Source organism: Medicago sativa, chromosome 6, assembly GCF_051527215.1.
Source record: "Medicago sativa cultivar Bolivia chromosome 6, Bolivia_mono, whole genome shotgun sequence".
Lineage (NCBI taxonomy): Eukaryota > Viridiplantae > Streptophyta > Magnoliopsida > Fabales > Fabaceae > Medicago > Medicago sativa.
Genome location: NC_140754.1, coordinates 21408781 through 21417023, shown reverse-complemented (window position 1 = coordinate 21417023; position 8243 = coordinate 21408781). Strand labels below are relative to the sequence as shown.

Here is an 8243-nt window from a genome sequence, read left to right as displayed (position 1 = left end):
TAGAATCTGACTATGTGCTAGTTATAAAGGCTTTCAATAATCACTCTCTGGTTCCTTGGAACCTAAGAAACAGGTGGAACAATTGTATGCTGAAGCTGAGGAACATGAATTTTTTAGCTACTCATGTGTATAGGGAGGGAAATCACTGTGCTGATACATTAGCCAATTTAGGATTACATTTGAATGAGCTTACTGTTTGGTTTGAGATTCCCCTTTGTATTAGAGGCCATTATGCACAAAACAGACTAGGTTTGCCTAGTTTTAGGTTTGTTCATCATTAAGGAGGTTTTGGTTAAGCCCCCTCCTTTGTATTTCTCTTGTTTGTTTTCCCTTTCCTTTTGGTTTATTATATATATATGGTAATGTAGTGCACTGCTACATTATCTTTTTGTTTTTAAAAAAAAAAGTTCTGCAAAATCATATACAAATTGCCAATAAAATTGACATTTGTTACCATAGATTCTATACCTTAAATACAACATAATTATGATGTGTTTTTTTTTAGTGAAACATATTTACAATGTGTTCTTTCCTTGAAGTTGTAATTAATCATTAACCTAATGTTATTTCAGTTGTGCCTGATTAGACATCTCTTTAAATGTAAATTGAAATATATTTTTAGATTTTAAACCTTAGTTCAATGTCAAACAGTTAGTGTTGTCGTGTTGTTTCAAATTCTTAACCCTTACATTATTTGTGTTGTTTCAGTTTCTTTGCAATTTCATTTCTTCATCATTGAACGAGATTGAATTCATATTATTATGATATGTAATTGAGATAACACTTAATTGCCTGCTAAATTCAGTATAAAATTGAAGCCATCCTTCTTTATTTTGTTACTACTATTATTTGAGAGAGAGATGTGAAGATATTTGACTCTTGATTTTATTTTGTTTCTACAATTAATTTTAATGACCTCTTTTCTTTTACATAGTGTGAGTTCGTTGTTAATTGATATGATAGACATGTATTATATGTTGATTTTAAATAATGTAATTTAGAAAGTAGAATTTTCACAGTGGCAACATGAATGCAATAATTTTTTTACTAAGAAAGTACAACAATTATGTAATTTGTAAAACTTCGAAATAGTCCATACATTGTTTTGTTCTGACGTCAATTGAGTCCCTCGCTAGTAAATAATGGGATTAAACTTCAACATCAGTCGGCCATTGAATCGAATTTTGAGTTCTTTAAAACAACATTATCATAGGATGGGTGACTTCCCAGGAGGTCACCCATCCTAGTACTACTCTCGCCCAAGCACACTTAACTGCGGAGTTTTGATGTGATCCGGTGCTTTAGTGCTGGTATGATCGCACCTTTTCTAACTTCCTTTTTTCAAACAGTAAAATAAACTTTATTTAAATGATAAAATAGCGAGAGTATAGTTAAGTTGGCTATGAGTTGGAACGTTTTCAATCCACATTTTTAAAGCCAAATACATGATATTAATCCTAGCCAAACTAAACCCTTCCACATCTGATTAATGGTCAAGAGTAATAAAAGATTTGTAATCTTTATTTGCATCCATCATCAGAAGAAAATTGTTATTGGCATAGCTAATTCCAACTATATGTGGTCTTTGAAATTACAAATTCAACCACATATTGACAAATCATTTGCAAGACAGAGAAAATGCTAAATTTGGTGATAACTTAACAACAATAAACCCCTTACTCAAAATACGGTATTTCAACAAACATTTGAAGTACAAACTCGAAGCAATTTTTTTTTTTTTTGTGGTGGCCGGGGTTCGGATGAATAACCATAAATATTGCAACACAATTATTACATATAAAAATGAAAAGTGATGGAGTGACCAAAACACCATGTTTTCATGGTGGCTTTCTAGGAGATGCTTGGAGTTCCTCTTTCATAGAAGTCAGATTCAGAGGAGTGACCAAAACCTTAAATCTCTTTTTTAACTTCTTCAACTCTCCCTCATCCTTCCCAAACCCAATTTCTTCTTCTAAATTTCAAACCCATTTCTTGTATAGATCTGAAAAAACAAATTGCAGTTACATGCTAAGAAACCACCGAAGAAGAGAATCAAACATTGAAAGTGGCTCCATGCTAAGAAATCCATGTTAAGCTTCCTGGTCAAACTCTCACGTAGAAACCCTCCATCAAGATCTCAGTCACACTCATCCAAACCTCGCTTACTGCCATGTTCTTAAGGAATTATGAACCCTAATTCTCATTATTTTTTATCACCATCTGTTCATGGTATATGTGAAAAGCAAGATAAGGTACCATTGACAGCAAAAAAAGAAATAAAAAAAAAGAGTAAGAAAATACTATCAAAACCATAAATACTATCAGAAATAAGCTGTTTTGAGAAGCTAAATTTTATGTTTAATACTGAAAATGATTACTGGGTGTTAGAGACAAGACTATAAGGAACCAAGAAGTAGTGATAAGTTGTGCATGAGTGGTTTTGATCAGTTATACATGTTTGGAATTAGTAGAATCGTAAGCTGAAATCAAGGATTAAGCAGCTGCAACTTTGGACTTCTATGGAGGATTGAATAGGGCAGAAGCTATAAGCTGCAGATAAAGCCGATTGTGAGATAAGCTTAAGCTGATTCAGAAGCTTTAAGGTGAGTTCCTTAGTTAGAACCCACCCTTTGGGTTAGCATAAGTGATTATGTTATGAGAAAAATTTGATTAGGTTTATTAAAAATGCATGTTAGTTGCCCAAAATGTGTTAATGATTGTGTATTATTTTTTTTTTTTTGAGTAAATGATGATTGTGTATTAATTTTCTGATCAGGGTGTATAATGGGTTACATAAAATGTGTAACAGGTTACACAATAATTTTTTTTTAACCTTTTCTAACAATCTTCCTAAAAAAAATAAGATAGTGACCCCCTATCTTCAACAAGAATTTGATGAAAGTTTTAATGTTTAGCCATAGATCAATAGATACAAGTTATAGCATATCATCAATAACAAAGAAAGAACAAGAAATTGTGTACCTTTGAATTAGGTTGATGAATGATAACCGTAGACAATGCCGACAACTATGAGAGGAGTAACTACTCTCATTCCGTCTAGCTCTAGGTTTTCACACTGATGTTCAGAATAATTAACCGTCTAATGGGATGACGTTTAAATAGCTAAACGGCTGAGGGCAGGGACCTCTCATTGGGCTTATCTAAATGGTCCAACCCATCACGGTCCATTTAGTAACAATAGCCCAATCACTCAAATTCATCATATAATTAGTGCTTAACACAATAGACCATAATTTATATTATAATATTAACTTATAATAATTGATTATTGTCAATCCATAATTGATTAATTAAATAATTAATTCAACAATCTCCCACTTGGATGACAATACTCAATTACTAAAAGAATATAAAATTTCACTTGTCATACAGAATTTGGTCAAAGCACTAATCAATCAAAAGAGAAGTGAGCTTTAATGCTGCAGAAATTGAATCCGATAGGGAAAACAAATCATACTGATCAAAAATTCATTTTTCTAACAAATGATGAATTTATAGTGACACGTTTGAATTAAAAAGAATGTGTCACTAAAGAATAGCCCAAACATTTTAAAAATGCTATAACAAACTCCCACTAACCCAAAATAACTGATGTGATCCTAAGATGTTCTCCCTTGACAAGAATAATAAAGTTATTATTGAATAAAAGAACCAAATTATTTTTGGTTCAAATTTTTATTTTTCGTAGGTCATTATGTATCTGTCTTGTATTCATCATATCTAGAGCTCTGCAACTCCGATTGAGGTGATCTTTGAAGCGTTGGAAAGGGTACAAAATTATCTACATTTCATATGTTGGACTCAGAAGCAAAATCGGCATATATCATGGTGTAAAATGGGAATTAAAGTGGAGGACGTGATTAAATGAAGGAGCTGAAGCAAAAGAGGTGAAACACAATTAATTTGCATAATGTGGAGGAGAGAGGACGCTGAAAATTGTCCAAAAGTAACAGCCATGAGTTATTCTTCATTTTGAAACCTTTTATTTGCATTAATCAGCCACCAAAACATTATTGTAATTAGTGGCTGCATTTCCTTTCATTTTCTAAGAGTTTTAGAGTCAAAATCAGCATGTAATAAGCTCATATAAATAGAGCACGAAAATGATATGTAAAGATAGAGAATTTTGATTAAAAAAATACACATTATGTGTTGTGAAGCTTTGCTTCTTTTTTTGGTTCTGGATTGAACCATGCATTGATCATATCAAGAATCCTTTCTTGTGGTGATCCTCAATCCCATAGACTTATCACTTTCTTGGATTAGAAAGTGTGGCGTCTCTTTCTTTCCATTCCATTTCTCCATTTTATCCACAAAATCTGTTTGGGTCAAAATTCTGCCATTTATCCATTTTAGCCCAAATTTCCATTTTTTTCATTCTGTTTTATTATCATAATTTATCCAAAATTCACAAAAATACAAAACTAAAATCACTACCCTTTTTTATCCTTTTATCATTTGGTATTCAGAGCACGGTATCGTTTAGGAAAAAATTTTGTTTCAGTTTTGAAATTCATTTCCATTGTTATCATTCCTTTTCTTCATTTTAATCCATCTTTGTTTGTTAGAAAAAAATGGAATGATATAGTGACAAAAAAATCAAAGTTCCATTTTTTTAGAGGTCAAAGAGATCCGGATGCATATTTAGAGTGGGAAACGAAAATTGAACAATTTTTTCAATGCAACACTTACTCTAATGTTCAAAAAGTGCAGGTTGCAGCTCTTGAATTTAAAGATTATGCATTGGTGTGGTGGGATCAAACTATCAAGGAAAGAAGGAGGTATGGAGATCCACCGATTGAAACTTGGGAGGAAATGAAAACAATGATGAGGAGGCGTTATGCACCTTCTTATCATCTTAGAGAAATTCAAAGAAAGAAGGTGGAAAAGATAGAAGGAGAAAAAGTATTGCAAAGAGAAAGGGAAAGACAAAAAAGAAAGAAGGAAATGATGGAAAACATTGATAGAGGAATGACTGATATCTCTAAAATATTAATGGAAAATTTCTTTCAAATCCAAAATAATTATAAGAAAGAGATAGAAGAAAAAGAAAGTCATGAGGAAGAAGTGAAAAGGAAGGAAAAAGAAGAAAAAAAAGAATGTGATGAAAAAGAAGTAGATGAAAAAAAAAGAGAGAAAAGAAGGTGCTGAAGAAGTCGAGAGAAAAGAAGAGAAAAAGGAGAGTGAGAATGAAAATCAAGAAAAAAATAGTTCGAAGTTTTGGCCTACTATTACACTAGTACCTTCTTCTAAGTTGCTTTGTGTTGGTAAGTGTTGGAATTCTTCTAATATTGTTCAATCTCCTAACATTTCTTCTTTATGTCATGAAGGAAACAAAGTCAATGAAGAAATTATTTCTCCACAAGTGGACAGAAATTATGAGCTTCGAAACGAAGATTATGTCCATGCATCAAAAGGGGATGAAAAGCAAACAAATTCTTCCAACAAAAGTGAAGAGCTCTCTAAAGTTAAAGTTACATGTGATGGATTCTGTAGATTTGTTTTTGACCCAGGAGGTATTCAAGCTAAAAATTCGAGGTCGAATTCTCTTGAAGAGGGAGAGTATGATGTGATCCTAAGATGTTCTCCCTTGACAAGAATAATAAAGTCATTATTGAATAAAAGAACCAAATTATTTTTGGTTCAAATTTTTATTTTTCGTAGGTCATTATGTATCTGTCTTGTATTCATCATATCTAGAGCTCTGCAACTTCGATTGAGGTGATCTTTGAAGCGTTGGAAAGGGTACAAAATTATCTACATTTCATATGTTGGACTCAGAAGCAAAATCGGCATATATCATGGTGTAAAATGGGAATTAAAGTGGAGGACGTGATTAAATGAAGGAGCTGAAGCAAAAGAGGTGAAACACAATTAATTTGCATAATGTGGAGGAGAGAGGACGCTGAAAATTGTCCAAAAGTAACAGCCATGAGTTATTCTTCATTTTGAAACCTTTTATTTGCATTAATCAGCCACCAAAACATTATTGTAATTAGTGGCTGCATTTCCTTTCATTTTCTAAGAGTTTTAGAGTCAAAATCAGCATGTAATAAGCTCATATAAATAGAGCACGAAAATGATATGTAAAGATAGAGAATTTTGATTAAAAAAATACACATTGTGTGTTGTGAAGCTTTGCTTCTTTTTTTGGTTCTGGATTGAACCATGCATTGATCATATCAAGAATCCTTTCTTGTGGTGATCCTCAATCCCATAGACTTATCACTTTCTTGGATTAGAAAGTGTGGCGTCTCTTTCTTTCCATTCCATTTCTCCATTTTATCCACAAAATCTGTTTGGGTCAAAATTCTGCCATTTATCCATTTTAGCCCAAATTTCCATTTTTTCATTCTGTTTTATTATCATATTTTATCCAAAATTCACAAAAATACAAAACTAAAATCACTACCCTTTTTTATCCTTTATCAATAACATAGACTTAATCAAATCATTATGAGTTACAATACTCATATATATAAGTCTGTGGTTAGTGGTTCTGCCAATGAGTTTTCAATATTACAGAAGTCATATATCCACATAGGTACAAGAATAGTAATTACTTATAGGGATAGTCTATTAAGAGAGTGTAATTACATATAGTCAAAATCAATAAATGTTCTACGACATTCAATTAATCCAAGTTTTATAAAAAATGTGACTATGAAAATCCATAAAAGCAAAATAGGAAATTCAAGAATCCCCAAATTGGATTAACATAGACACTTAGTTTAAAGAAAAAATGTGGATTAATGTGGCAGCTAAAATGTCAATAACAAAATAACATTTATGATTATCTCAAATTATAAGTACCACAAGAACACAATATCATACTCGATAGGAGTATTGATATTATACATTGTACTTACTATTTATGACCTCAAAAAAAATTTGGAATGTTGGTAAAACAGAAGCACAATGTATATTTGCATGCCAAGAAGTTATTGTGCATATTCCAACAAAATTGACTTAAGCATCCAACTATGATGTTCATTGAGATTGATAGAATTTTAATATATATCTCAATATAATAGAATGAGACTAAAGTTTAAAGTCTCTTAAGTTATGCCATATTTTATAGTGTGCACAAGAGTATATGGCGATAACGAGAATAATATTGTCTACACATTTCTCTTGATCTCACATATATATAAACAAGAGTGAGATTTCTCATTTGAGCTCATAATATATAATGTTGTGTACACACTCTCACTGATCCCACATATTTGAAAACAAGAGTAAGTGGGATTCTTATTAGTGATCACTGATACAAAAAATATTATAATAATGTAATATTCAATAGTGGGATACTTAATTACTAGTGCAAGATTATCAACATAAGTGGTTATATAATTTTAGCCAATAGAGTTTCATGAACTCAACCACATATGTTGCACATGAGCATAGCAGAATTATTAACACAAGTGGTAACTCAAGGATAATATGAAACCCCATAAATACATATTTTATCAATGACAGATATTATCAAGAATTGGGTTTCGTAGTTAACCACATATTCTGCATTTACAATTAAGGAGAATGTAAATTTTTCATTTAAGAATTTTATAACACAAGGTCTCCTTTTTTTCACAATTAAAATTCCAAAGAATTTTATAAATATAGTAACCTTAATATGACAGAGTATGATGATTATATAAAAAGTTTATCATCATATGCGTGAGATAAGTCTCTAGTATTATAAAATAGGATACAAGACTCTATTCATAATTTTAGCAACTCACTCAAAACTCAAATGCTACAATTATACTTCCACACATTTGAGAAAAAAAACTTTAGGTTACAAGCAGCGGAAATACACAAGACTTATATTTTATTATTAATGAGGATATAAGAGAAAATAGTCATAAGCTTCCATAAGTATTAAAGAATAGCAATAGCATAATTAATATCCTCAATATAAGTCTCTACAATAATTTCATATCTAAAGCTATGAAACAAATAAATATATTTGTTTATGAGATATAGTCAGTTGATATGTAGAATTTTTCTCACTTAACTATCTTACCCACAAAAAGGATGATTATGTTAAGTAATGTCATACCGATAGGGTATGTCCATCACGTTACACAATACATAGCAATGATTCTCCCATTTGATAGAGAATAGACAATGATAGTTGAATTAAAAAGTTTGAAAGAAATTTTAATAAAATATTCAACTATTTCTCTATCATAAAATGATATGTTAAGTAACGTCACACC

The 8243-nt window shown here is 31.1% G+C and overlaps 1 pseudogene; it reads right to left on the bottom strand.

The window, feature by feature from the left end:
- Positions 1 to 1206: 1206 nt before the first annotated feature.
- On the bottom strand, positions 1207 to 1324 carry LOC146913651 (5S ribosomal RNA; annotated as a pseudogene).
- Between the last annotated feature and the right edge of the window lie 6919 nt (positions 1325 to 8243).